Source organism: Neomonachus schauinslandi, chromosome 7, assembly GCF_002201575.2.
Source record: "Neomonachus schauinslandi chromosome 7, ASM220157v2, whole genome shotgun sequence".
NCBI lineage: Eukaryota > Metazoa > Chordata > Mammalia > Carnivora > Phocidae > Neomonachus > Neomonachus schauinslandi.
In genome coordinates this window covers 69,230,835-69,258,243 of record NC_058409.1, presented here as the reverse complement: position 1 = coordinate 69,258,243, position 27,409 = coordinate 69,230,835, and the positions used below count along the sequence as shown (strand labels likewise).

The window sequence follows — 27,409 nt, the reverse complement described above, 5'->3', positions numbered from 1 at the left end:
TTAAGCTGAAAAGTCAGTGGGAGTTAACTTTGTGGCCTGCGGCATTTTTGAAAACATCTATCTACAAGGCGGGAACTACACAGAAAAACCGTTGTGTAGTTCTTAAAAAAATTTTTTGGGGGACCGTATCTGGAGAGCTTTCCCAGAGATTGTTTTATAATCTCGCAAATTAAAGAGTTGGTATGTATCTTGCCATCAGTACACTGAATAGTATGTTCCTTCAGACAGGGATTGAGAAACGGAAATACCACCACCCTCCAGCCAAACTTGTGAGGACTGATTGCAGGGGAACTGGTGCTCCAGATGTTGCACTAGAGGCGCTGCGAGTGTGAGCAGGTAATATGGAGAAGAGTGACATTGTTAACAGAAAGTATCTAATTAACAGTGACTTCATTTGATTGGAAGGATGAAAAAGCCTTTTTAAATCAATCCAGATTCACTGGCCTAAGCTCAGCCAATTTATGAATACGGAGCCTGACTGGGCTCTGCTTTCTTTCAAAGATGTCATCTTAGGGGTAATAGCATAGGTGAAGTCATTTGGTTACACTGTGGAAACTTTTATAGTGCCTTCCTTGGGAATCTAATTCAGTGCTTCTTCATTTTATTAGGAACAGACTGACTCCATCAACTCTGCTCTCCCTGTTTAGAGGCAGGACTGCTTGAAGCAATTAGGTTCACCAATTAGCATACTTCTACTGACCCCAGCAGCAGCACCACTCCTTAGATTATCCATTTCTTCAAAGTCAGGGAAAAGCTGGAGGACAACATGCTTCCCAGGTGTCTACCGGGGGGAAAAGTAAGCCCACAAACAGGGTAGCACAGCTGTGCAAAAAGCTTTCTAATAGTCCCCAAGTGTTTCAGCAACTTTGGTGGATTTTTCTCCCCTTTTCTGATTCTGGATCCTATAATACCTCCTTACTTTCACATAGCCTTTAAAGCCTGTCTCCTTTGGTTGTATTTTGGCAGAGTTGCTTTTGAGTTCTCTCCCTTCTTTTATGTACACCTGCATGCTAATGAAGCTGTGGACAGTGTTAGGGTCCAGAGAGGGAAATCACTGAAGGCTCTTTTAAAGTCTGTTAAGGGCTCAGGTCTTTGGGGCTGTGTGTGTGTGTGCATGTGTATGTTTTTGCATGGGTACATGCCTCAGAACCTATGAGGAGAGGCCAGAGGTTGGAAATTGGGAGATACATCATTGCTTTCCTTAATTTTGAAGGTGTACCTGCAAGGCTTTGCTGCAGTCTCTTCACTGAAACCTCAATCAGTTGGTGGCCAACATCTTTAGTAAAAGCAAATGTCTGGAGCTCAAAGCAGTCTGGGAAAGAAGGGGCTTTGCTCTTTGCACTATCATATGTAGTGAAGGGATTACATTTACATAGCCATTGTCTCTCTCTCCCCTAAAATATATATTCCTCTGTAAGATTTTACTAGATTGAATTGCTGACAGTTCATCAGTACCAGCAACAATGTAATATCCTAACCTTATTAAATCAATAAATACTAGATCCATGTATTGAATTAAAAATGTATCAGCATGGCCAGGAATTGCAATTATATGGCTGTGGACTGCAGAATCAAAGATGCCACTCAAAAATTGACAAGGTAGCATTTATTTAACCTTTTTCTATTTTGCATCTGTGATTAGATATTCTGGGTTTTAACATTTCAGGGACCATTGTGACAGGTTTTTTGTTTTGTTTTGTTTATTTCTTGGAAATTCTTTTCTTTCACCTCTCACATTTTTTTTATTACGTTATGTTAATCACCATACATTACATCATTAGTTTTTGATGTAGTGTTCCATGATTCATTGTTTGCGTACAACACCCAGTGCTCCATTCAATACGTGCCCTCTTTAATACCCATCACCAGACTAACCCCTCCCCCCATGCACCTCCCTCTAGAACCCTCAGTTTGTTTCTCAGAGTCCACAGTCTCTCATGGTTCATCTCCCCCTCTGATCCCCCCCCTTCATTTTTCCCTTCCTACTATCTTCTTTTTTTTAACATATAATGAATTATTTGTTTCAGAGGTACAGGTCTGTGATTCAACAGTCTTACACAATTCACAGCGCTCACCATAGCACATACCCTCCCCAATGTCTATCACCCAGCTACCCCAACCTTCCCACCCCCCACCACTCCAGTAACCCTCAGTTTGTTTCCTGAGATTAAGAATTCCTCATATCAGTTTCACATCTCACGTTTAACCACAAAAATGATACATGTTTAACAATAGTAATATATTGTGGCTTTATTTTTCTTGTCCTTAGTTTTCATCTAGGAAGTATAATTCCACTCAGAATACATTACTCTAATAAGACATACTCAGGTGCATAAGTTTCTACTTGGCATGAATAAATTTAGATGTTCTTTTGTATGTGTAAATAAATATACTCAGTGTGACTGTATTGCTGTACATTGATATACATTTATTTTTTAAAAAGAAACCACTTTTGATTTTATCTTTCAGCATTGCCAATGATAATTAAAAGCTAAAGAACTGTTTATTATTTCAAAACAAGTTATTTATAATCTGATCTGCTGTTGAAACTTATGTGGCTAGAGATGAAATTAAAATTTTCAAGTCTTTAAACCTAACAGACTACTTAGAAAGTTACGCATATTGTGAATGGTTACATTTTATGTGTGAAAAAAATAGTTCATATGCGGTTTACCAGGAATTGGTCAGTTAAGTTGTAGATTAGTGGCTGAATTTTAAAGTTAGTCCCTACTGAAAACAAGGAATGTGTTTAAGAGCTGGAATTTCAATGGAAAAAGTAATATTACTCTAGCCAGGTATTTGTTTATACTGATTAATGATGCTAATTATTTAAAAACATTCATCCCCTTTTGATGTCAGCTAGCATATTTGTGGTACTGAATTCCGAATATAAAGTCATTGGGCCTTGGGTTCACTACACTGTGAAAGAAAAAAATCTTTATTTGATGAAATAGGCAATCAACTGAAATCTATCCTCTTTAAATAAACTGATTCTTCAGTATTTTCCCAGTGTTGGTGTAAGTTGTTGTCTGTGATGTCCCCTAGGGCTCTTTCCTCTGCTCTCTGATTTGGTATATAAAAGCAGCTCTGAATGATGGATTACTGTGTCATTACAGCCTGCGAAGGATTAATTTGTTTTATTGATTTCTCTTTAGGCAGATTGCCAGAATTTGCTGCTTCCCACCTTTCCTCAAGACTTCTACAAGTAATAGACAGTAATAGCCTAAGACAAATCAGCTCCTTTTTGTAAAAATAGAATCATGAAACCAGGAATCCTAATAAGAGCTTTGGCAAACTTTTTATTGGCATATTGGGAAGAGCAATTAATAGGCTACTTTATCTGGTTTAGAAGTAGTTTGAATTGAAAAATTTCTTTGGCTTGGTGACTTAAAACATATCATATTAATAGTTCCTAAGTAAGCATTTATAATATTTGTACCATAAACATTTTCTCAAATTTGTAAGTATCTTAAATATTTAACTCAGGAAAAAATGTGTTGTTTATGTGATTGACAAACACTTCTTTATATGCCAGATTTTAGGATCAAATAATATGGCAACATAACTTTAAGTCAATTTACTTATAAATATTTATAGGATTATTTGATGCAAAGAATTTTTAGAAACTTTGGACAAGGACATAGAGTATTAGAGGATAGAAAGAGAATTGTTTAATTGTTTGAAGAAAATATAACTTTGTGACTAAAGGACTGGTATTTGCTCATAATAATTTCCAAAATTAAAAATGACATTTTGTACATTTTCTCTAAGCCTTTTTCCTCCAAGCATTTACATGTTTTATTTATACATATATAGATAGATACCACTTTGTATCCTGCTTTTTCAGTTGGCATTATACAGTGAAAAATTTCCTGTATAATTGAAATTATTATTAAAGTCATTTATATTGACTGTTTAATGTTTTAACATGTATACTTTAATTAATCATTGTTCTATTGGAGAGTTAGATTTCTAACTTTCCATTATTGTAAATAAAGTTATGATGAATGACATTTTAAATAAATCTTACTCATCCCTGTGGTTTATCCTTACAATACATTATTACAAAAGAATTTGCTTGGATGAGGGTATAGACTGTTTTTTTAAGGTTCTTGATATCGATTGCCAGATTGTTTTCCAGAAAGGTTTTTCCAGTTTATACTGGTACTGTTTAAAAAATGTCTCTGTAGAGGCAGCAGCATTCTCATTTATGTTACACAAGCAAAGAAAACAGAACAACACTCTTTCCTTGTCTTCTGAAAGTAGTGGCAGCATTTTGCATATACTTAGTCTCTCAGAAGTATTTTCTCAACTGCAGATGTGAAATAGGCTGGTTATACAAATCTATTTGTTTCCCTTCTGTAGTGCTGAAAATTATATTGATTTAATGATCTCAAGTTATACTTTTTATGCAATTAGTTGTGTAGTAAAAACTAATATTGTCATGTGCTAATGTCTTTTTTTCCTCTATTGTGCTATGATAGTAGTCCATGCAATATCAGCAAGTTTATGCTCTTCCTGTGCTTTGCTGAAAGGAAAAAGGAACATCTGTTTCCATTATATATCTGCATCATAATGATAACAATTAAATAGCTTTTATGGTAGTATACAATAAATATATTTTGCTGAATGACCTATACTTTCTTGTTGGAAAATTTCAGAGATTTCAGAGGCACTTAGTTTTTACAGGTAGGTTCCATGTAGAGGTTTAGAAAGGCCTTTGGTTACTTTAGGTAAATCACTGTAGTTTCAGTATAAACAAACAAAGAACCCTGAAGATTAAACTCTAGGCTATCAGATGTGACTCTTGAAAGTATTTTTCTTAGGCAGATGTTTAGAGTACAAATTATTAGGTACCTCAATATTCTTAAGCGGCTTAATCATGCTACTAATAACAGAGTTCATTTTGTGTTTTGTGCTGTTTGTGTACTTTTAATATTTTACTAAGCCGGAAATTGGAAATAGTTTTGTGTGTGTGTGTGTGTGTGTATACTCACACATATATAAATATATTTACAGCCTAGTGCTCTTTTTTTGTGTGTGTATATTAGGGGAGCATAGTCATATTTACCTTTTAAGCTCAGCAGGAGAATGTTTGAAACCCATGCACTATTTCCATTGACCTTTAATATTCCAGAGAAATGTTTTCATTTATTTCATTCAGCTTTTGGTTAAAGATGTTTTAGTGGTTACTTAAAAAAATGATTAGAAAGTATTTCAGACAAAATGTGGTATATAAAGAAAAATAAACAGCCCTGTACTCCAGACTCAATTTGAGAAATAAAATGTTACCAGTGCAATTGAACCTCTTCCTGTGATCATATTCCCTTAAGGCTTCTTTTTTTTTTTTTAAAGATTTTATTTATTTATTTGACAGAGAGACAGAGCCACAGAGCACAAGTGGGGTGGGAGGCATGGCAGAGGAGAGGGAGAAGCAGGCTCCCCGCTGAGCAGGGAGCCCGACGTGGGGCTTGACATGGGGCTCGATTCCAGGCCCTCGGGATCATGACCTGAGCCGAAGGCAGACACTTAACCGATTGAGCTGCCCAGGCACCCTCCCTTAAGGCTTCTTGAAGAGATCATCAGCATCCTAAATTTGATGATTATCTTTTTTGTATGTTTTTCTTTTACGTATTTTCTTTAACATGTCAAAAAACTTGATGTAGTGATTTGTCCTTTTAAATAAATTAAAAATGTTGGACCTATGAAGGCTGTTGGAACCTTTTTAGTCTAATCACCTGTGAGTGGTAATGTTTCTCTGATTTACTGTCCTCATCTGTAAGTTGTGTATAGATCCACATGTTTTTTGATGTCCATCTAGCCATAATTAAAGTTTTTTGATTACCTCTTATTTTCCATATGAGATAAAATATAACAAAAGACAAAGGCTCAGAGAAGTTTAAGTAACTTACCCAAGACCATATAGTAAATCCAGAGCCAGGAATAAAGCTCAGTTCTGACTTCGATTCAAAGCACTCTTTTCTTCAGTACACATTGTCATCTTTGGGTACTGGCTGACTGACCACTTTGGTAGCCTGTGATTAAAGACCATTTACAGGCTTGTTTAACTTTGTGATTGTTGTGTGCAGGAGAGACTTTTAGAATTTTTTTTTTTTTTTCTGTAGGGAAAAACATTGAAGACTTATCAGCCTGAAAGCTACTTATAGAATGAGGAGACTATGTTTCCTGCAGACCCTGTAGTTTTCTTCTTTATTTTCTGGACTTTCCTGGAAAAAATGATAGTTTGGGTACAATGAAGCTTTCTATAGGTTTCTTACCATGTAGTCAGTTTTCTGATCTCTCATGATAACTGGATCAGGACAATAGGGATGGGCATAAATTTAAGTGTCTCTTTACATGTACGTGTATCTATTTTTCAATATATTTTGGCAGTCAAGATTTTGACAAATTGCTTCTTTTTTTTTTGTAGCTTATACTATGGTCAAATCACAAATAATTTTGTATTTGAAAATGAGTTTGTTTCTTGTTTCTATTTAGCAACCAACTTACCAGAACACTAAAGTGAGAATAGCACAAATAGAATAATGTGGAAACACGTTTTTAAAATCTCTTTGGAGAAAAACCCTATTCTAAAAATGGCAACCTAGAATTACATGCATGTACGTTCTCTTTCAGGTTTTTACTCTAACAAATTTAATTCATTCTTAGTTGAGATGAGTAAGCTTGAGTCATAATATTCACACAGTGCCATGCCTCTCCTATGAAAAAATACCAATATAACTAGAGATGGAGTTAATGTATCCTATTGTAAAACTATCTTTTCCCAAATGTGTTGCCTCAAGACCAAAAACTTTGTTTAATAAATTATTTGCTTCCTTCTATAAATACATACTAAGAAACTTGTGATAGTAGTAATCATTTTTTTAAGGGAAGATGAAGCTGTTAATAGTAGCTTTGTCAGTGCTATAAATATTCTCAAGGTAGTTGTGTTTTAACAAGCAAACCAGGTAACACATTTTTCTCTATTTTAGGTCAATTATCTTATGTATTCAGCAGCTTCTAGTAGGAATTTTTCCCTAGCATATTAGTTTGGGGAGGAGAGACCCAGTGTGATCAGATATCAACATTCAGTACACCTTTTATTTAGCATTGCTTTATTTGCTCACACTCACTAAATATGATTTCTTTCATTTCTGTAGCATTTCTGTCTGGAGAGAAAGCTGTGTGTGTGTCTGTGTGTCTGTCTGCCTGCCTGCCTGCCTTTGTAAATATTTCAAAGGCATTTCTTGTCTAGTTGAAGGTTCTGGTGAACATCTGTAATGTGTAATATAAGGAATTTTCTACACTGGTTAAATTTCCCCTTGTTGCTCTAGCAGGTAGGTGGAACTCAACAGAAAAGGTGTGGGTAGGGGAAACTAGCCCCTGGCTAACTTATTTTCTCCCTGGTCATAATATGAATCTGGACAGTAGTGGTAAGAATATGGAATCTTAACCACCAGACCAGCAGTGCTAAAACCAGAGAGACCCCAGTGAGACACAACAATCTATAGCCCATGTATATTATTTTATTCTCTTAGTTATATAGCTCTTTTAAGAAAGGTGATGTGTTGTTAACAAAAACATCTGAATATGGTTAAAAAAAAAAAGGTGTGTGTTTGTGTGTATGTATATATGTATATAGTGTATTTTTGCCATATATTTTACCAGGATTATAGGTGCTTAAATATCTGCACTGTTTCTACTCAGTTCTTAATGACTTCACTTTAGACCATCTTGAGATTATTTCAAAACTAACGTTGGCTATGTATTTTCTATTGACAGAGCCGATACATAATTTCCTGATGTGATCTTGGAATTTTTCTGTGTGTAAAAGGGTAGAATTTTCTTCTACTAATGTTAGATTTGCATGTTGTAAAATTTTGTTCATGGCCTGTTTTGAAATCCCAGCTGTTTACGATTTTCTCATTATTTGATTCTTATGAGAATTTTGTTACTGTTGTGCATATTGTTCTTGAGGTATAGTTAACACTTACTGAGTTCTTGTCATGCTTACTGCATATGAGATAGATAAAAGCATAGTCATTGCTATGGGATAATTACTGATATGGTCTTTTGCCAATAATTTTAACAGATTATATTTTCCTAATATATTTATGATTTTTAAAATATTCCTACATGAAGACTTCAAGAGAATAAGAAAATATATTTAGTTTTCCATTGCAGTTATTTACCTTTTGAAAAACTTCTTAGAATTATAACTTGGGCTTGGGGTGCCTGGGTGGCTCAGTCAGTTAAGTGTCTGCCTTTGGCTTAGGTCATGATCCCAGGGTACTGGCATAGAGCCCCGTGTCAGGTTCCCTGCTCCCTCTCCCACTCCCTCTGCCACTCCATCAGATGCTCCCCTTGCTTGTGCTCTTTCATTCTCACACTCTCTCAAACAAATAAATAAAATCTTTAAAAAATTATAATTTAGGATCAGCCAAAATGATATTAATGTAGCATCTTGAATAAATAGGACGTGGCATTTACTAACTTTAAATCAGTTTTTTTTTAAAGATTTATTTATTTGAGAGAGAAGGAGTGAGAGAGAGAGAGAGAGAGAGAGCAAGAGGTGTGTGGGGGAGGGGCAGTAGGAGAGGGTGAAGCAGACTCTCCACTGAGCAAGGAGCCCAATGCTGGGCTTTATCTCAGGACCCTGGGATCATGACCTGAGCCGAAGGCAGACGCTTAATAGATTGAGCCACCCACATGCCCCTTAATCAGTTTTTTAAAAAAAGAATATAAGATGTAAGAATTTTTCCTAGTACTCTATCTTGTTTAAGTATGCCAATCTAATTACCTCTCTGTAAATAAAAAATAATTGTGTAACAGTGTTTCTGAAAAGCAGCCTTTGTGCTGCTTTTTAGCAAGAAGCAGGTTCATTTTTTAAAAACTGAACTAACAAAGTACATTTAAGTTAAAATTAGGAACTACACTAAGTATGAAGGCAAAACATGTTTTCATAAATATTTAGAAAAATACCTGTGTTTGGTCTTGACTCCCCATTAGCTTTGATGGTAATTATCATTGAATTTTAGCATTGAACCTGTTTTTATAGCATTACACATGAACATGTTTTTATAGCTCACCAAAGTTTATTAAAAGATGCTGAAAATAATTACCATTTGCCTGTCACACAAGGAGAAGTGGGTTGTTGATATATTTGCTAACAAATTTGACCAATGTAGATAGCGGTTTTTGATAAAAAGGTTAAGAAAAATAATCCTATTCTCCGTATAATAGTTACAATCTTTTTGGACTTAATTATGTAGTTTCTTCTATCTCTTTATATAGGTATAAGTTTCAGTTTATAAGTATTGCAATAAACAGTCAAAGTATAATTTGTATTTTGTGTAGAGTGTTCTCATGAGATAACAAGGTCCTTTTGAATTTGGGGGATTGATTGGGTTTTGCATTATTTATACATTTCTCAAAACAAATATACAAATTCCAAAATAAGTCCCTTTTTATTTAGTTACATTTTTGAGATGTGTATTTTATAAGATTTATATTTAAAAAAAGAGAAAAACATATCAGTAATATCTGGTAGAGGATTACATTGTATTATGCTATACTATTAGACTCAGTCTCATGTCAGTCTAAGTTGTAAAGGTAGTTGTTTTGGACTGGCTAGAACTAGAATAAGGGAGTGGTATTATAGAGCTTTGAAAGCAACATACTGACTGATGTCTGTGACAGAGCCAAAAGTCACCAAGATCCTATTTATATTTTAGTTCCAATATTAATAAATTTAGATGTGTTTTGAATTTTTTATTTTTTTAAAGATTTTATTTATTTATTTGTCAGAGAGAGAGAGAGAGAGCGTGCAAGCACAAGCAGGGGGAATGGGAGAGAGAGAAGCAGGCTCCCTGCTGAGCAAGGAGCCTGATGCGGGACTCAGTCCCAAGACCCTGGGATCATGACCTGAGCTGGTCAGATGCTTAACTGACTGAGCCACCCAGGCGTCCCTGTGTTTTGAATTTTGACAAATAGTTTTAAAATTCCAAAAGGTCCTGCATTTTATAGTAAGGAACTAGCCAAAGGCTATATTTTTATATATAGTGTGTATGATGGAGAGTTTTGTTCTTATATAAACTTGCCTAATAGTTATCCTACCCAAGAGAAGTGTAAAAAATCCTTAATTTATGAATTTTACTTTTTATATAAATAGTAAAACCTTCTTATTATATGCTAAGCATATTTCATATATTATTTAATCAGTTTATATAGGATATAAAATTCTCATTTTACTGGTGAAGAATTTGAGGCTCAAATGTGGTCAAGTAACTTGCTCAGTCAAGTCACATAGAAGGTGAGTAACACAGCAAGGATTTGACATGAAGTATGGGTCACTCCAGAGCCCACTCCTGATCTATGCTGATTTCACTGCTTCTTACCAAGTAACTGATTATATTACCTTTTGGTTATAGGGTCAAATTGTATTCTCACAGGCACGTAAAAAAGCATAGAGCAACTCTTATACAAAACAAAGGAAATCTATATAATTTCATGTTATTTTCATGTCCCAGTAGCTATAGGATAATATTCTCTCTGTTTGATTGTGTGCTGTTGTATGTGTAAATGGTACTATCTAGATGAAACTCTATCCTTAGAATTTTTTGGCACTAGGTTGGCTTAGCTATTAAATACCACCTTTGCGGGCACCTGGGTGGCTCAGTTGGTTAAGCGACTGCCTTCGGCTCAGGTCATGATCCTGGAGTCCCTGGATCAAGTCCCGCATCGGGCTCCCTGCTCGGCGGGGAGTCTGCTTCTCCCTCCGACCCTCCCCCCTCTCATGTGCTCTCTCTCAAATAAATAAAATCTTAAAAAAAAAAAAATACCACCTTTGCTAGCAGATTGAAAAGTGAATAGCAAGAAAGTTTATTATTTCTGATTTGCAGTCTTTCTTCAGAATGTTTTTGTCTTTAGTGACTTCCAGGGGGAAAAAAAAATCATGGTTTCCCTTAGTAGGTGTGTTATTTTGCTAGGGCTGCTGTACCAAAGTACTACAAAAGGGGTAGCTTAAGCAACAGACATTTATTGTTGCCTAGTTCTGAGGCTGGAAGTCCAAGATCAAGGTGTCGTCATGGTTGGTTCCTTCCAGTGGCTGTGAGGAATATAATCTATTACATGCCTCTCTCTTAGCTTATGGTGGTTTATTGGAATCTTTGGTGTACCTTGGCTTATAGATGCATCATTCTGATCCCTGCCTTCATCTTCATGTGGTGACCTCCCTCTGTGTGTGCTGACCTCTCTATGTCCAAATTTTCCTTTATAAACACACCAGTCATATTGGATTAGAGCCTACCCTAATGACCTCATCTTAACTTGAACATCTGCAATGACCCTCTTTCCAAGTAAGGTCACATTTGCAGGTACTGAAAGTTAGAACTTTGGTATATTTTTGAGGGGACACAATTCAACTCATTAACAGTAGGCAGTTTTTTTCTGAGATGATAGATTTGAAAACTCTGGTAGTGGTTAGGGCGCCTGGGTGGCTCAGTTGGTTAGGCGACTGCCTTCGGCTCAGGTCATGATCCTGGAGTCCCGGGATCGAGTCCCACGTCGGGCTCCCTGCTCAGCAGGGAGTCTGCCTCTCTCTCTGACCCTCCCCCCTCTCATGCTCTCTATCTCATTCTCTCTCTCAAATAAATAAATAAAATCTTTAAAAAAAAAAAACTCTGGTAGTGGTTATATACATAAATTTGCAGTTGATCAATTCATTGGTGTAATTACATGCACAGATACCCATAAATGAGTAATGTCTGAATATTTGTTTTGGAATAGGACTGATTTTGCTCTAATATTCTTGTAAAAAAAACTGTTGGAAGAACAGACTGGAGAACTATTTAGAAAGGCTTTCAATAAATGATACGATCGAGTGTCACAATGTATGGGGCAGATAATGAGCTTTTGATAATATACAAAATTAGTATATCTTGTGGTATGAAGTTGGGATTTAGATAGACATTCAGAACAAGAGGATGCTACAGAAACAGAGGACATAGGTTTAGGTTCTGATGTAGGAATGAGTATTTTATGTATAGTGGGCCATGGTGGTGAAGGGAGGCTTTGGGTCAGTTATGTTGTGAAGGAATCTCTGGCCCTGTAGGGTTAATGCCAGTTTTAACTTTTAAGTTTCAAGGAATTGCTGTAGGATTTATTTTTAATTTTACCCTGTAGAAAATTTGAAATATATAATTAACAAGAAGAAAAATATGACCTATATCCCCACTACCCAGAGCTACTTGTTATTAATATTTTGACATCTTGATATAATTCTTATGAAATTCCTGCCATGATTTTTGATTGAGATTATACCATATAAACAGTTTTCTAAAATAAATCAGCACCTGGAGTCCCTAAATATCTATCTGAATTTGAGACCCATGGAGTAATAGACCTAATGATCTTTGATGATGAATCGGGTCACCATAATTCCATAAACCATTAGGTCAAGACAGTTTTGTCTTCATGCGATTTAGGTCCTTTGCCTTAGTCTTGTCCTTCCTCCCGTCTTTCACACTACTGCCAGGATCTTTTTAATGATTACATCACTCTCCTGGCTTACCTCCTTCAGTCAGACAGAGGTCCAGCTTTTTAGCATAATAGGCATCTTTGTGAACTTTCTCATGCCTCTTTCTTCTCATTTGGTACTCTCCAAAAAGCTTCCTGAAGTTCTCAGAATATTGTGTACCCTTTTGAACCTCTATAATTTTTACCTCTCCCCTCCATTAAGAATGCCTTTTTGATTTTTGTCTGTCTGTCCAGCAGCTGCTAATTTATTTCACATGACATTTCCTCTCTAAAGCCTTTATTCTAAGCCAGTTTCCCCTTTCTTTTACTACCTGTAGCACTTTCTGGAAAACTTGCTATAAATTGATTACAGGGAATCCTAGTGACTAATTTCCATCTTTATCTTTCTTGTTTTTTTTAAGTTTTTATTTAAATTTTAGTTGTTAACATAGAGTGTAATATTAGTTTCAGAGTAGAATTTAGTGATTCATCACTTACCTATAACACCCAGCACTTATCACAACAAGTACCCTCCTTAATACCCATCACCCATTTAACTCATCCCCTACCCACCTTCCCTCCAGCAACTCTGTTTATTCTTTATGGTTAAGAGTCTGTTTTATGGTTTGCCTCTCTTTTTCCCCCCTTATCTTCATCTGTTTCGTTTCTTAAATTCCACATGAGTAAAATCATATTGTATTTGTCTTTCTCTGACTTATTTTACTTAGCATAATACATTCTAGTTCCATCCACATTGTTGCAAATGGTAAGATTTCATTCTTTTTGATGGCTGAGTACTATTCCATTGTATACATATGCCACAACTTTTTTATCCATTTATCAGTCAGTGGACAGTTGGGCTCTTTCCATAATCTGGCTGCTGTTGATAATGCTGCTGTAAACATTGGGGTAGATTTGTTTCTTCAAATCAGTATTTTTATATCCTTTGGGTAAATACCTAGTAATGCAATTGTTGGGTTGTAGGATAGTTCTATTTTTAACTTTTTGAGGAACCTCCATACTGTTTTCCAGAGTGGCTGCACCAGTTTGTATTCCCACCAACAGTGTAAGACAGTTCCCCTTTCTGCATCTCGCCAGTGTCTGTTGTTTCCTATGTTGTTCATTTTAGCCATTCTGACAGGTGTGAGGTGGTATCTCTTTATAGTTTTGATTTGTATTTCCCTGATGATGAGTGATGTTGAACATCCTTTCATGTGTCTGTTAGCCATCTGTATGTCTTCTTTGGAGAAATGTCTGTTCATGTCTTCTACCCATTTCTTAACTGGATTATTTGTTCTTTGGGTATTGAATTTGGTAAGTTCTTTTTTTTTTTCTTTGAAGATTTTATTTATTTATTTGACAGAGAAAGAGCACACAAGCAGGGCCTGTGGCAGGCGGAGGGAGAAGCAGACTCCCCGCTCTGAGCAGGGAGCCCGAAGCGGGGCTTGATCCCAAAATCCTGAGATCATGACGTGAGCCGAAGGCAGATGCTTAACCAACTGAGCCACCCAGGCGCCCCGAGTTTGATAAGTTCTTTATAGATTTTGTTTACTAATCCTTTATCAGATATGTCATTTGCAAATATCTTCTCCCATTCCAAAGGTTGCCTTTTAGTTCTGTTGGTTGTTTTCTTCACTTTGCGGAAGTTTTTTTTATCTTAATGAAGTCCCAATAGTTCACTTTTGCTTTTGTTTCCCTTGCCTCAGAAGATGTATCTAGTAAGAAGTTGCTATACCCAATGTCAAAGAGGTTGCTGCCTGTGTTCTATAGGATTTTGATGGTTTCCTGTCTCACATTTAGGTCTTTAATCCATTTTGAATTTATTTTTGTGTATGGTGTATGAAAGTGGTCCAGTTTCATTCTTCTGCATGTTGCTGTCCAACCATTTGTTGAAGAGACTTTTTCCCATTGGATATTCTTTTCTGCTTTGTTGAAGATTAGTTGACCATAGAGTTGAGGGTCCATTTCTGGGTTCTCTATTCTGATCCATTGATCAATGTGTCTGTTTTTGTGCCAGTACCAAAGTGTCTTGATCACTACAGCTTTGTAATATAACTTGAATTGTGATGCCTCCAACTTTGCTTTTCTTTTTCAAGATTGCTTTGGCTATCTGGGGTCTTTTGTGGTTCTGTACAAATTTTAGGAATATTTGTTCGAGCTCGGTGAAAAATGTTGGTGGTATTTTGATAGGGATTGCATTAAATGTGTAGATTCCTTTGAGTAATACAGACATTTAGCAATATTTGTTCTTCCAATCCATGAGCATAGAATGTCTTTCCATTTCTTTGTGTCATCTTCAATTACTTTCATCAGTGTTTTATAGTTTTCAGAGTACACTGTCTTTATCTTTCTTTTTTTTTCATTTGTCTACACTTTTATTGTGAAAAATTTTAAATACCAGAAAAAGTAACATGAACACCCATATTTCCACCATTTAGAGTCAACAGTTATAAATATATATGTATATGTATATTTACATATATACACACACACAGATTTAGTTTGATCCACTTGAAAGTAAGGTACAGATCTTGTGCTACTTCATCCATAAATATTATAACAGACATCTCCCAATAAGAACATAATCTTATGTTCTCTTACATAATCACAATACCGTGAGCACACTTAAAAAATTAATAATTCCTAATTTTTTCTAATGTATAGTCATATTCCAGCATCTTTATCTTTCTTAATAGACTGAGTTATGAATGGGCAAGGATCATGTGTTATTTATACTAGTATCTGTAGCACTTAGCATGGTACCTAGTCGATGTTTGAGGAAAATGTTTGCTGAATAAATAATCTTGTCTTTTCATCTAATACTATTCTGCCAGTAATAGTGAATATAGCTAGAATAAGTGATAATTTTTGGAGTGACAGGTAAGGGAGTAAGTTGACTAGCTCATTTCAACTTATCAAACAGTTACTAAGCATTTACAATTTGTAAGTTATTCTGCTGGGCATTGTGGAATTGGGAAACTAAAATGAAGAGGACCTTTAAGAGTTTGCAGCCTAATGGAGGACTTCCAATTTTGGTGAGTTGTTAGGGAATTATGGTAAGAAATATAGTGAAGAGTTGTTAAGAAGAATAACCCATTAAAACAGAATTGTGACTGGAAACATTTGTATAGTGCCTTTAAATTAACAAAGTTTATTTGTTTACAGGTGGCAGTGGGCCTACATCATGGGTTGTAGCAGATGTTCTCAACATTTCTGTTGGAACTTCTTTATATTCCCTTGAAAGAGGAGCCCCAGAGCCTCATCCCTGTGGTAGCTACCATGCTCTGGTATGATGCTATGCTTTTCTACTTCATCCTTCCTGTTCTAGCAGAGGTCTAGGTTAGAATTTAACTGTTTCTTAGAGTAAACAATTATGTAGAACTGGAAGTGGAATGTTTCAATTAAACTGATACTGTGATTTCTTTGAGATTGTTGATAATGCCTTGTTATTCTTATACCTGCTCACAGAACCCCTGAATAGTGAGTGCCTTACTTAGCATAGATACTTAGCTTTGTGATTTCGTTTGAATTGTATCTAGTTGTAAATAGTTCCTTACTGATTTTTAATAGATATTAATCTAATTTTTATTTCCTTAAATGATAAAGAAGCATATAACATCAACTTTACTTCTACTTAAAAACTGTATCTTCAGGTAATGTTTAACCAGATTCAACTGGCAATCGATAAAATTCCATATCAGGAATATTTAAGCACAATTATCTGTATTAACATGAATAAACACTGTAGCTAGTAACGAAAGTATTTTTTTCATAAAAAATAGAAGTATTTTTCAGAATTCTGGGAAATGTCAAAGTAATTTTGGCTGTAGTCATGCTGCATTAATGTTATTGAGAATGTTGCTAACATTAACAAAAATATTCCTTAATTTCCTCAGTTATTGCTACTGTTGATGAGGGATGTAAAGTTGGCATGCTTTCATGTTTTGAGCATTTTCATTATACACTTTTGATTTTATATGTCAGAAGCAATCTTTGTTTTAGGTAAGATAGCTGAGAACATTTTTACTTAGGGATAGAGGTCAGGCTCTATTTGTATTTTTAGGTCAGTGATATATAGAACACAGTGATATATCAGAGTAAGTACACGTACAGTTTTGTATGTAAGTATTATAACATTTATATATTTCTTAACCTTATTTTTAGTTCATTAAAACAGTGATTTGGGACCAAGGCATAGGTTTCATTTGTATATTAATTATTTTATTTTTTATTTTCTGTGACCACTGGTAACACTCATCTTGCAGATGTAAGGTGTTGTTCACCAGGGAGCTTTGGCAAGAGAGTTGGCCAGATGAACAAATTCATCTCCATTGTGGAAAAACAACTTGAAGCTCATCTCTGTTGAAGGTGAGTTAGTGTCATCTTCACACAGGGAAGATCATGCTAGTGTTATTTGATGTTTTCAGGGTTATCAAACAACAGTTTGGTTTGAACTTTGTTTTATGGGATGTTGAGCTGTCATGCTTTATTATTTGAGTGTAAAGATTCACACAGAAATCAACCTGACAATGAAAAGAAATGGAAGTAATAATTTGGTGTTTATGAATATATGTAAAAGTAGTTTGGGTCTCTCCCTTCCTTTCTTTTAAATGTTTATTTATTTTTAAGTAATCACTACACCCAATGTGGGGCTCGAACTCATGACCCTGAGGTCAAGAGTCACATGCTCTCCCAAGTGAGCCAGCCACACACCCCAATTTAGTTATTCTTTCTCACCTCTGTTATTATTTCCATATAATACATGCTAGCTAAGTTATAATTCATGACTTTTATTTGAATATTGGCTAGATCAGAATCACATGTTACATATTTATTTTAAAATATATTACGAATTTCAGGAAATTTCATATAACTGCAGTGTCAATGTAAAGATACTCTTCTGTTTTCAAATACATTATTTGGTCTTTGAAATGGTAGCCAATGTTAATGCTTGCCACAGACTTGCTGTCCCAGAGATATAGGGGATGACTATACATGTTTAATATTATTACAAGAAGTAGTAGGGTATCTAATAGCAATCCGTAGTTCAGTTCAATATCATTTAGTGCATATTTATTAATCATCACTTCATTTTACTTTACTCATTGCATTTGTGACTTGACCCAGCCCTACCTAACCATGAAATACGTGTATATATATGTGTGTGTGTGTTTGTATAACATTATATATAAGTAACTTGATACAGTTGCTGATGTTGCTTTGGCCCTCTTTATTCAAGTTGTTTTCATTTGAATTATCTCCATTGTCAGGTTGTCAAAGTCCATTTTCTTTTACAGTCTTGCTTTACTAGTAACCGTCTTTTTTAAATGTTATCATTATCTTTTAATTTTTCTCCTTTTGAGGCATAAACAAATCCCAAGGTCAAAGACTGGTGGGGCTGATGCTCACTGACTTCAAAAGAAAGGTCTAACTGTAGGGAGAGGATCCTTACAGGTATGATGTTCCATTATAACCAGCCTTACCATCTATACTAAATGGCTTGTAAGAGGCCATGACATAAAAAAAAGGAATAAGATGGCACTATATTCAATGAAAAAGTTTGATTGTACAATTTTTTTTTCCCTCAAAAAGGCTCAAATATTTCTGTAGTAAGATTGGGCTTTCCCTTCCCATGCCTTATAAGTAATTATTAAGTATAACTCAGTGTGGGTTTTTTTTTTTTTTTAAGGATTTTATTTATTTGAGAGAGAGAGAGTGAGAGAGCACAAGCAGGGGGAGGGACAGAGGGAGAAGCAGACTCCCCACTGAGCGGTGAGCCCAATGCGGGGCTTGATCCCGGGATTCTGGGATCATGACCTGAGCTGAAGACAGACGCTTAACCAACTGATCCACCCAAGCACCCCATAACTCAGTGTGTTTTTAAAAATCTTGTTTCTTGAAAACATTATTTTAAGATGATTTGTCTCAGTATTATTATTTTCACGTTAAGCCTACCTCAAACATTTTCAGTTGGATTAGACTTTGGAAATTTAACATTATAGTGCAAGTCAAAGTTATTTAGTGTCTAAACTTGAGTTTGTTTTAACTAGAATAATTTATATTGTAGTTATTATAAATACTACTTGTTAAATATTTAATAATTATAATTATTATATATAATTGTTATTAATTAAATTAGTAAAATTAGTTAAAATTAATAATTTGCTCAGCTCTATTCTGAGTGCTTTTTATATCGTTATGTCTTTGTAACAGTTATGTGGGGTAGGAATGATTATCCCAGGTTTATAGACAAGGAAACTAAGACTCAGAGTTCAATAATTTGCACTGACCAGTGACTGACCCAGGATTTCAACTATGTGACCTCAGAGCTTCTGTTCAAAGCTCCTGTTTATAAGTGTGGCGTTAAGCTGCATGAAAGGTTTACATGTGCAACTTGAGAATGGGCTGCTTCACTTTTGAGGCAGTCAGCCTAGTTCACAGTGATTTTGTACTACTGACTGAGGTACACCAAAATGTATCTGACTGCAACATTTGCTTTTGTGACTTTATGTGAACAGAACATTTTAAAAAAAGATTTATTGATTTATGTTAGAGCACGTGCTTGCTGGGGCAGGGCAGGGGAGGGGCAGAGATAGTCTCAGGCCGACTCCGTGCTAAAGGTAGAGCTCCACATGGGGCTTGATCTCACAACCCTGAGATCACAATCTGAGCTGAAACCAAGAGTCGGGTGCTCATCCCACTGTGCCACCCAGGCGCCCCTATGTGGCCATAACTTTTGACAATCTGTCAGTATATTACGTATACTTAATGTTGTGTGTGTATGCTGCATGATGCTTCCTTGGGAAAACTTGGTGAATCTTTAGTGTCTGCCCCACTCTTCAGGTGGTAGAATTGCTGTTTAATATGTAAGTTTGCTAGAGGCTGAGACCCTTGTTCTGGGGGATTATTTACATATGCATATAAAACAGGTAGGCTAAAATGATATTAGTTCTCTCACAGATGTGTAATAAATTGTGAAATGTTAGTTTGACAGTTGTTGAGGAAAGCTAAATGCCTAAATTGTGTAGACATTATGGATTTTTTTTTCTTTTTTTTTTTTTTACAGACAGAAACCTTTGAAGGACTTTAGGATGCAGATTGTGTTGTCTTTAGCATACATGCAAGGTCTTTTGTTAGTGGGCCATTGCATATTGCTTCAAGCTGACCTCCAGCAGTCCTCTTCCTTACCAACCAGTGTCTTGTTGTACTCCTTACATGTCTACCTCAGTTAAAATGAATAGCTTGGGGGTGCTTGGATAGCTCAGTTGTTTAAGGGTCTGACTCTTGATTTTGGCTCAGGTCATGATCTCAGGGTTGTGAGATCGGGGCTGGTATTCCACATTAAGCAGGGAGTCTGCTTGAGATTCTCTCTCTCCCTCTCCCACACCCCCTCATGCTCTCATGCTTGCTCTCTCTCTTAAATAAATAATTAAATCTTATCCCCCTCCCCCCCAAAAAACCCTGAATACCTTGTAGTTATCCTATCATGATTAGGTATTCAGCACTTTTGTCTTCATTAATACTTTTCTTCTTACCATTATGATCTTTTCTCTGTTCCTGTTGAGTACCAACTTTTCATTCAAGATTCAGGTTTGTTTCTCTTTAAGGCTTTCCTAACTACTGATCTTTCCTAACTACTGACATTGAACCTTATCTTCTTTGAGCCTTTCTAGTGTATACTTCTATTCTAGAACCTTATATTTTATATTTATATACCTTTATATTTTATTGCACTTATGTATTTATATGTCTTTTTCTAACTAGACTGTAGATAGACTGTAGATTTCTTAATGGCAAGTACAAAGGCTATGTGTCTAATTCATTTTTATGTCCCCAGTTTTTAGCATAATACCTGGTACATATAGATGCTTAATAAGCATTTGTTAAATGGATGAATAAACAAATGTTTAAATTATAAAGGAAAGAAAAGATTATCCTCACAGTTGGTATGATAATGGTGATAATGTGCCTTCCCATGTGGAGTGCTACTACACTTATCAGGGAAAATTCATTGTTAAAAACAGTATCTTTCCTGAGGTCTGATGGTAGTCATACTAGCTTCTTACAGTCAGTATAGTGTATGTCTGGAGTTTTGTTATCTTGAACAACTAACCATTTATTATTGAAGATTTACCCACAAAATTTCAATGGTTGAATTTTTTCATGAATAATATATTTTAATAATATAGGTCTTGACTTAAAGACTCTATCACTTCCTTTAAGGAGATCCACATGTGCTTTGGTGTTATAATCAGTCTAAAGTTGGAAAAGGACCCTTCTGCTTGAAAAATAATGAAAAATACATCAAGGAATGAACCTGCTTGTTATTACACTTAAAGTTCCATTTGCTTTGCAACTGTAACTCTTATGTTATGGAATCCTGATTAAAAAGGTTATAATGGCCAGTATTATCAGAATGACAAATTCTAACATAGGTTAGTGGTTTTACATTTAGAAAAACACTAATGGGGACGCCTGGGTGGCTCAGTCTATTAAGCGTCTACCTTCGGCTCGGGTCATGATCCCAGGGTCCTGGGATTAGGTCCTGTGTCGGGCTCCTTGGTCGGGAGGGAGGCTGCTTCTCCCGTTGCCCTGCTCTGCCTGCCACTCCCCCTGCTTGTGCTCTCTCTCTGACAAATAAATAAATAAAATCTTAAAAAAAGAAAAACAAAGAAAAACACCCATGTATCATACTACTCCTTTAGTAATATGCCAAACTTCAAGTTGGTTTATATTTTGTTTATTTGAGGTCAAATGTTCTTTGGCCATCAGCTTACATTAGTTTTAACTAAGGAAATATTATACTATGAAGATAGTAAAAGGAAGCTTAAGGCTTCTGATATTAACTATATTCTGTTAAGTGAGTTTCTTTGTTTTAGGCTATATAGAAACAACTTAAGAAAATATACTGAATTAAAATTTGCTATGTTGAAATAGCATAGTCACTAAATAATTTATATTATTAGGGGAGTGTCAAGGGGTTTGAACAGAATTAAATTTCTTTGCTCAAGCTCTAAACAGTAAGACTTTTAATTTTGTAGGCAGACATTAAATACTCTGGTCATTCAAGTTGTATATCCTTTAAGCCTATTTAATAGTCAGAAACTTGTAAGTAAATATGTGTGCTGCTGAGAAACAGTGATCAAAAATGGCAATAAAAGTCACATAATGAAATAAGAATACTAAAAAAATCCAGGGATTTTACACTAGCTCATTATTCACTACATTTCTGGCATTCTTCATGATTACAAATCACTTGATTGACTAACTAGACATTCTCAAAGTGAATTATGAATCAGGTTCATTTTTTCTGGTTGATAGTTGGCACATGCTGTAACTCTTATGCTTTGTGATATATCAAATTCTTATAACAGTGATAAGAGATATAATCAACTATTTTAAGAAAACTGTACTGTCTTTTCAAAAAATGAAATGCAGTTGCTAACATTTTAACAACACAATGTAATCCCTACTTTTGTATCTCAAGGTGGAATTCACAGTGATGACGTTATTTTTCGGATTAAGATAAATCTGTAGACTGATTTTCCGTTAGGCATAAAACTCCTATTGATATCAGTTCTGTAGGCTTCTTGGGCAGTTGCTTGAGCCTAGGTTACAAAAACAGTTGCATATCTTTCCTTAGTATTTAAAAATGAGTGATGAAGGAATTGTATATTTTTAACATTTTTCTTTGAAGGGAATGTAGTTTTTCCTAAATACCTAATTTGTAATGAGGCCATGATGTTGCATACTTTAAAATGTGGAACATTTTAATGGTTATTAATAAAGAGGGTCTCTTTTTGAGTTGGGAAACGGGTCCATAGTGACCTGAATCTTGATCTTTCCATTCGTAAAACTTAATCAGGGGGGTAAATTCTGCTTTCAAATGCATTCTCTTCTCTTTTGACTTAATAATAATCCTATATGCATTACTTCACTGGCAGTTGAGTGGCAGAAAATTCCTGTAGTACAACTGCATTTACTTTAATCCCATCCACTCAAGCAATTGAAAATAAAATGGGTGTTTCTTAATGTGATATATTCAAAATTTGAGAATCGTGTGCAGAATTCAATCATTGCCTTAGCAAAAGTGAGGTTCCTTCGTTGAAAATTGTCAGGCATGGGAATGTAGAGCCATTTGTTTAACAGTGTTATGAGGTCCTCTTACTAAAAAAAAAATTACATAGGTAATTTTTTACATAGGTAAAAGCAATTCTTTGTTTCTTATGAAGACAAAATCATCAAAGTTAGTGGAAGCTTTACACATATAACAGTCACAGAATTGTACTGCCATACTTTTTCCCTATGTAAAAGGAGAGTACTTAGTATTTCAGCATTCCAGTGGCTTTAACTTACTTTCTTTGTTTTCTTTTATGAGCAAGATTTCTTTATATTATAACTAAAAATTGTTTTATGGCTATTCAGTTGTAAAAATTGTTTTATTGCCCTTACATTGTCTTTAAAAATGTTTTACAAAAATTTTTTTGAATGATATCGATCTACTATATTAATTTATATGAAAATGTAGAATAGCAATGTGTAATTACACATAATTTTAGAAACACGATTATAAGCTTTTTAATGTTTTGTTCTCTTTAAAATTGTCTAAAGTTTTTGAATTTATGCTTTAGCCACCTTAAAATTTAATTTTTAATCCCCTAACCATTAATAAAATATAAAATTGCTATTAAACATCTTTTATGGGATTAAAATTTTATTTCTGATTAGGCAGTGAATTATATATATAATCAATTATTACATCCATTTAAAAATTATGACCAAAATATTAATCCTCCATAGATGTTTTTTTTTTTTTTTTTTAAAGATTTTATTTATTTATTTGAGAGAGAGAGAGTGAGAGACAGAGAGCATGAGAGGGGGGAGGGTCAGAGGGAGAAGCAGACTCCCTACCGAGCAGGGAGCCAGACGCGGGACTCGATCCCGGGACTCCAGGATCATGACCTGAGCCGAAGGCAGTCGCTTAACCAACTGAGCCACCCAGGCGCCCCTCCATAGATGTTTTTAGCAATGTAAACCATCCTGGTAGAATTGGAATTAAGGAATTAGAAATGGAGAGACAGAGGATCAATTTATTAATTACAGAAAAAACTTTAAGTCTTTTATAACTTCAGTAGATTTTGTGAAATGACCATAAACTAAACTGGGGTCATAAAATGCTGCCATTTTCCAGGCTGGCTTGATGCTTTTTACTTCTTCGACATAGCTGTACGTTTGGAGCAGCATTATTTCTTCACATGGATTGAGGTGGTAATATATGATAAAATGGGCTTTTGTTGCTGTGACTTGGGAATAGAAGAAGACAAGGCTGGAAAGGAGGAGACAAAAAATCGGCTTTCAGGCCACAGAAATGTACTGAATTTTTTTGATCATTTTTTTATGTTTAAATAAAAGAAATTGCTAGATTGTCTCCATTTTGTGATGTACAACCTGATTGCTTCCCTTAATTGCTTCCTTTGAACAGTTTAGCATTAGGATAATCATTGTGAGAGGGAATGGGAGTATCTGGAGATTATGGAAAAACTGAAAGAAAATATTCAAGAAGGAATTTCTGGTATTTGTCTTTCTCAGTAAGTGTATAAAGGGGTTAAAATGTCCAGGATAAATAAAATCAGCCAAAGGCTTGTGTTCCACAGTTTATACTTTTAACACTTGATATTTATTCTCCCTCCCTTACCCCGCAAAATATACATGACAATAAAATGAGCACTTTTGTAACATGGTCCACGTGTCTCAGGTTACATAAATATACTGCATTTCTCAATATCAACATTACATTGGTGTACCTATTCTAGTTTTTATGCTAAAAATGATATTTTCTATTTTGGTGATATGAAGTGAGTTTTTAAATAGTATTGGAGGTGCACCTGGCTGGCTCAGTTGATAGAGCATGCTTGATCTTGGGATTGTGAGTTCAAGCCCCGTGTTGGGTGTAGAGATTACTTAAAAATAAAATCTTTAAAGATAAATAAATAAGTAAAAAGTATTGGGTATTTTTGGTTAAATCCTTCATTTGACTGGATTTGAAAACCTATTTCTCTTCCTTAGGCATATGCTAACAGGTGGAACTACAGATTTATAGGTATGGAGTACACAATTATGCTATCTTAGTTTTTATTACTAATATGGCATAAGTACATTCTATATGATTTCAGTTGTCTATGTTGTTGATGTTATGGATAATCTTTAAAGAATTCTGTTTTAGAATCTCTTTTTAATTGGATTTAATGATACATAGTTTTGATTCTGAGAAATCTCTATGTTATTATGCAAAAAGGCTCAAAGGACATGAATGTTAAATGTGATATATGTTGGTTGGGATCTGTAATCTAGGATTGATATCAAAGAAAAAGCATTTTGTTCTAGTTGAAACTAAAGGTTGAAAGCTATATATAGTATCATTTGGTGTGTTCTACTTTTGATGTCTTCTTAGTACTTTAAAGCCTCAAAAAACATCATTCACTTTTTTGGCGGATCAGTCAGGGTTCCCCAGAGAAACAGAACCAATAAGTTACATATACCATATACATATACACATGTATATTTATGATCTATTTTAAGAAAGTGGCTCGGGGCGCCTGGGTGGCTCAGTTGGTTAAGCGACTGCCTTCAGCTCAGGTCATGATCCCGGGGTCCTGGGATCGAGTCCCGCATCGAGCCTGCTTCTCCCTCTCCCACTCCCCCTGCTTGTGTTCCCTCTCTCGCTGTGTCTCTCTCTGTCAAAATAAATAAATAAAATCTAAAAAAGAAAAAAAAAAGTGGCTCACCCACTTGTGTGGACTGGCAAGTCTAAATTCTGCAGGGCAGGCTGGAAACCTAGGAGATAATGCTGCAGGCTGGAGGCAGAATATCTTCTTGTCCACAACCATCAGGTTTTGCTCTTAAAGCCTTCAAATTATGAGATGAGGCACACCCATATTTTTGAGGATAATGTCTGTTCTTTAAAGTCAACTGATGGTAGATGGTAGCAACATCTACAGAATACTTTCATAACACATGGATTAGTGTTTTGTTAAATAACTGGGTACTATATAAAGTATAACCAAGTTGACATATAAAATTAAACATCACAATTGGCCTTTTAAAAAAATATTTATGTCATAAATCACAAAAATGCCTGGGGTCAAGCTATCAGACTGTTGCCACAGAACATATTGGGCCACTTCCTTGAAGTGAAAACTTTCAATTCCAGAGATAGTAGCTGATAGCCATTTGCTTATTAAGAATTATTAATTGAATGTTCTTTAAGTGCTAGTATTGGAAAAGAACAGCATGCAAAACTACAAATGGACTCTACTTTCATGTATACTGATTATTGTTAATGCTTAGGAAAGAGACAAAAAGTGGTTTTTAACCCAAAGACAAACCCATTTAATAAGAGCCCAATTTTACTGGCTTGCCTTATGTAAACTTTTATTACATAAACCTTCTATCTCAAGGTCTAAAATTGTCAACTTTCTCTTTAATTAAATAATTCATATTACTTTGATATTGTTCTTTAGAGATTTCCAAGAACAGTTTTGGAAATTTTTCATGTTTTAGTTCATTGGTACTGTGGAATTGACTATTTTTAAGGCACCATGTCCTGCTGGGCCACCAGGGTTGGTGAAGGATCTCAAGATAGCTGGGCGAAAACTTGCTCTAAAGGCCATTGATTGGGTAGCTTTTGGGGAGATCATACCCCACAACCAGAAGGGCCTTCCTAACTCCCTGAAATCCCATAATGAGACCCTAACCTCCATATTGGCTGCTCTCCCTGAGAATCCACCTGTTACCGACTGGACTTACTACAAAGCCAGTGTGGTGAAGCCTGGCTTGGTAGATGACTTTGAGAAAAAGTTTAATGCCCGAAAGTTTCCTGTACCAGAGGATAAATATACTGTTCAGGTACATGCTGAACAAAAAGATGATGTGAAAAGTTGTGTTGAGTTTCTGTCTCTCTCAAAGGCCAGCATTGAGGAATATGAAGAACGAGCTGGAGAAGATGAAGAACATAATTCCATTTGATCAGATGATCATTGAGGACCTGAATGAAATCTTCCCAGAAACCAAATTAAACAAGAAGAAATATCCCTATTGGCCTCACAAGCCAATCAAAAATCTATAAACTTGAGTTGGAGAGAAAGCTCTGGCCTTGTATTACAAATGTTGGACATTAAAAATAATTATATGGTAATAAAAAAAAATAAAGCACCATGTCCTTTAATCTAGAAGTAGAAACTCTAGTCTATCATTGTTTACGTAATTTACATTGACCTTTTGTTTATTGATTATGTGTCATTATAATAAATAAAAATTCTTTTAAAGTTAAGAACTTACTTATGCTAGATACTTTATGAAACGTCTAATTCCTTCAATCATAGTTCTGTTTTAGAGATCCGGAAACCCATGTTCAGAGATCAGGAAACCCTTGTTCAGAGAGTGACTTTCCCATGGTTATACAAGCAGTAAGTGATGGAACAGGATTCAGACTTTATTCAGATGCTGTTTGAATCTGAAGCCAGTAGTTTTTTCTTACCCTACTCAGCTTGTCTTTGTATGAAACTTAGCAAGGCTACTGGATCTTTTGGGACAACCTATATAATTATATATTCCTTAATATATAAGGATCCATGTTTTCATTGTAATTTAGGGCTTATTTAATAAAGGTTTCTGTCTTTCATAGTGTATGTAACTTTTGCCAAATGATTAAAATATATCATTTCCCTTTTTGTCTTGGTTGCCCATAAGCTCATGGTTAATATTAATACTCACTTTTAGTAATTTTCTCATCTGTGGTTCCTCATGTAATTATGTCCTGTGTTTGTTCATTTAGTTGCTAAGCTCTTCCCTTAGTTTTAAATTAACCTGTTGTATAACAATATTTTAAATTATA

General features: G+C 35.1%; 1 pseudogene; it reads left to right on the top strand.

Moving 5' to 3' along the window:
* Positions 1 to 182: 182 nt before the first annotated feature.
* LOC110587320 lies at positions 183 to 26,641 on the top strand (annotated as a pseudogene).
* Positions 26,642 to 27,409: the final 768 nt, after the last annotated feature.